Below are 3934 nucleotides of genomic sequence, written 5' to 3'. Positions count from 1 at the left end.
TGAACAGTGTTTTATTTTAGATTGTATGGCCTACAACTAAATTTGGAATTTTGTGTAATTTAATTAATATTTTATTTTTTCCGGTTTTGAGAAGATAAAAGCAAATACCATATTTCCTCACCCATAATTGTGTATTATAATGCCCCATGTATCGTAACTTTTTTTTTTTGTTGATTTTCCATTATATTATTAATTATCTATAAGAGAAGGCCTAATATAATGACAAGTGTCCCTAAAGTGGTTTCTTTTATTATATCTTACTATTATAATAAATCAAAAGGCTTTTGGCTGAGGTGTCAACACCACAAGCCTCCTCTTTCTCTCTTTCCTACATGGCGTTACCAGCCTTCTCCAAATCCACGTGTCATTTTCCTACGTTTTTTATTTTTTATTAAAAGCTGGTGAGAAACAGGCTAGAGACAAAAAGCCTTTTGACCAGAGCTCTGTTAACTATCACGTGAGCTCTTTTCAAAATTCAAACTACGAGCCTTTTTCATTTTCGTTCTCTCTCCCCCTCAAAGATCTGGATTTGCATCTGTGGATTCAAATCAGAGATGTAGAGATGTGTTGTTGATCTACAATATCAGAGTGGAATCAAAATCCTCATCTTCATCTTCCGACTTGATACAGAGCCGGTGTGGGATCTGAGTTTGTTCTTCATCTAGGGTTTTGATGATGAGAGCAATTGTGTGACGGGCTTGCCTTGCTCTCAAGAAATCGGTTAGTTTTTTTTTTCTCACGATTATATGATTCCCTGTACCTAGGGTTTTGTTTCTCACGATTTTCTGCTTTGTGTGGCGGCTAGGGTTCCGCCGCGAGCGGAGAGACAACTGCTTTGTTGTTGTTTAGGTCAGCGATGGCGTACGAACGGGGATTCAGGTCAGCGATGGTGGTTGTGGCTTTGAGTAGACACAGGTTTTAATGTTTTTTGATTCTGTCAAATGTTCCTGATGTTGTATATTTTTCTTATTTTCTCAGCTGATATTGAAAATATCACCCTATTTGATCGATTTGACTTACACCAGACTGATGCAGGTCGATTCAAACAGTTTGAGAGGTAGGTTTTCATAGTTGTGATGGCAAATACTTGTGCATGCAAATATTGCAGGTTAACTATATCATTGTATCATTATAACAACTGCATTTTCTATATATACAGTAAAGCTAAGTTTATTTGTCCACAGTTTTGCACTGTCCTTGCTTTTAATTGGTTTCATAAATTAGCTTGTGATCAAAATGCACTGAACGTAATTACAAACCTTATTCATATATAACTTATAATGGTGAAAATAACAGGTTTGACATTGAAGGGGATGATATTGACGGGGATGATGTGACACTAGAGATATTTCCTTCAAATAACCATTCCATTGACCTACCAAACACTCTTATAACCTCCCCTCTTAACAAGATGAGCCTAAAAACGTAAGTATTAGTTAATTGTCTTATTTTCAGACTTTGTTCAAATGCATGAATTGATTTTGGCTTATGTTTAATCCCTAACGGGTCATATTAGTAAAATATGATTTATCTAGGAATGGAAAGGAGCAACGAGTCGAACCGGAATATCAATTGACAGTCTGGCTCTTTTTCGACTTGACTTCCATTTAAGGTTTGTTCTTTGACACTTAATGTTCTGATGCTTATTATTGCTTGATTTGAGTTCTTGCTTCTTCTATTGTTCTGATTGTTAATTATGGTCTGGTCGATTACTTATGCCGATTTTGAGTTGTGGCTTCTCCGCTTTGTAAGGTAAACAACTGGCTTCTCTAGAATTTGTTACTATAATAATCAATTTAAAAATATTCCTGCTACTTCAGTTATGATTTTTGCTATTTTAATTGCTATGGTTTATTACTTTGTTTATCTTTGGTTGAACACTTGAACTCTACAGATGGTTAGTTATTGTTAATCGATTGATCAATGATTTCTGGTAGAACATTACAGATCTTTTAATAAGTCGTCTTAAGGATTTTTAGTGCTAAGCTAATTCAATTTCTTTTTTGATTATATGTACGAAGCTTCTGTGATTGGCAAACTGGCTTCCTCGAAATTGCATTACTTTTAAGTCAATTTAATCAACTGATGATCAATATAAATGTAAAATTAGCTTTAAATCATTCTATTCAAGCATGCTATCTTAATTTGTTGGGTAAGCGGTCATTTTCTACTCATTTTTATTTCATTTTACTTTTTATATTTTCAGATTTTGTCAAAGACAGCAACCAACTCCGTCATGGAAACCGTGGATCCGGAAATATCCGCAACGTGCAAATACCTCGCGGAAGTAAAAAAAGGTATTCCAACTCGCGCTTTTGTGCACCAAGCGTCAACCATCCGAGCGACCAACAATGCATGAAGTAGTTCGCGTCCTCAGCAGCATACTCCCCGCACGCAAACACAACCCCACGGGTCCCACCGTTCTACTCCCGTCTTCAAAAGTCAAGCTACATGGACGAGTACGCCAACCTCAAGACGCCACATCTCGTCAACTGCTCATCCATTAGCACCTCAGATGCCCAACTGTTTATGAAATTTGGTAAGGTTATATCCCAAAACATAGGGGTGTTCAAAAAATCCGAATCGGATAATCCGAAGTTTCAGATTTGGATTCGGATGTGATTTTTTAAAAATTCGGATAATCGGATTATCCGATATCCGAAAACTTAAAAAAAATAAAAAATATATAGATAATATATCCCATGTATACACTAATCAGTATACACACCACACAAAAATTAGGATTTTGTAATTTTAGTTCCGGCTCGTCCCTAATCCCCTTCGCTGTTTCAATCGGAATGTGATACGTCACCTACTCGCCCTCCATTGCCGGTCGCCTTCATCTCCTTCCTGGTCTCCGTCGCCCCCAAAGGTACGTTTCTCTTAATTAATTTTATTGTAGGTTGTTCAATTTACATTCAAGATTGGTGTTTATAAAAATTTGCAGGTTGTTTCCTTTATGTTCAAGAGTGTCTATAAAGACAAGATCTGTAGGTTGTTCACTTTTGGCAAAACAGTGATTAAACTTTAAAGTAATAAAATGTCTATATTGACCTTGGTTATGGAACACTATGGTATTTGTAGCAAGTACAATGTCTATATTGGCCTTGGAACACTTTAAAGTAGTAAAATGTCTATAGTGGCCTTGGTTATGCTATTTTAGTCTACATCATGCTGGATAACAACTGTACTGTTTTGTGCTATTTTAATAAAAGTTGGTTTTTGTTAAAGAAAATGTAGTTGTTTATTGTTTTGCAATATGGATGCAGGTTGTGTATCTTGATAAAGATAAGAGGAAAGCTATTGTCCATGTGTAATGAACTTACCTATATGTACTAAAGTCTTTGTAATACAAACATCCGACCTGTCATTGGTTTTACCCTAATGAAGTTACCTGTTAATTCTTTTTTTTTTTTTTTCTGTAATGAACTTACCTTTTTTCATAAATGTACTCAATCCCATGTAACACCTGAAATAATTGAACTGATTATTCAGTTATGATTTTTTCAAAACAATTTATTAAATAGTACAACCTGTGTATCACATGGGTAAATAATCTAGAGGTGTTTATGGTTCGGTTTTTAATGGTTTTAAGGTGAAACCGTTAGTAACGGTTTTTTATTATTGAAAACTGAAGAAGACCAATAACGGAGTTGTAGTGTTTATTTTATATGAATAAAGTTGGATGATCCGATCAAAAAAAAAAAAAAACAAAAAAACCGATCAACATTCATTTGAATCCCGTGTGAAATTATGTGTTTATGGTATGGTACATTTTTTTTGTTGGTAATGTTTGCCAAACATGAATGGTTATCCACTTGTAAGAAATCATATAAAAAAATTTCTTTTGTAAATATAATTTTTTTTAACACAACTCATAACCCGTGAAACTCACGGGTATATAACCTAGTAGTATAGATATAGAGGTAGAGGA

The 3934-nt window shown here is 34.7% G+C and overlaps 1 long non-coding RNA gene across 3 annotated transcripts; it reads left to right on the top strand.

Moving 5' to 3' along the window:
- The first annotated feature begins 527 nt into the window (after positions 1 to 527).
- Positions 528 to 3413, top strand: LOC110898299. Of its 3 annotated transcripts, XR_002569338.2 has the most exons (7): positions 529 to 879; positions 979 to 1057; positions 1297 to 1425; positions 1517 to 1612; positions 2207 to 2539; positions 2743 to 2872; positions 3270 to 3413. It is a non-coding gene; the product is annotated as an uncharacterized LOC110898299 (long non-coding RNA). The 3 variants fall into 3 exon arrangements; XR_002569336.2 differs by having other exon boundaries at positions 528 to 879; positions 2207 to 2872; XR_002569337.2 differs by lacking the exon at positions 3270 to 3413 and adding an exon at positions 2948 to 3167 and having other exon boundaries at positions 528 to 879; positions 2207 to 2872.
- Positions 3414 to 3934: the final 521 nt, after the last annotated feature.

Source organism: Helianthus annuus, chromosome 13 (genome assembly GCF_002127325.2).
Source record: "Helianthus annuus cultivar XRQ/B chromosome 13, HanXRQr2.0-SUNRISE, whole genome shotgun sequence".
NCBI lineage: Eukaryota > Viridiplantae > Streptophyta > Magnoliopsida > Asterales > Asteraceae > Helianthus > Helianthus annuus.
Note: the sequence above shows the minus strand (reverse complement) of the source record. Positions and strands in the feature narration are given on the sequence as shown.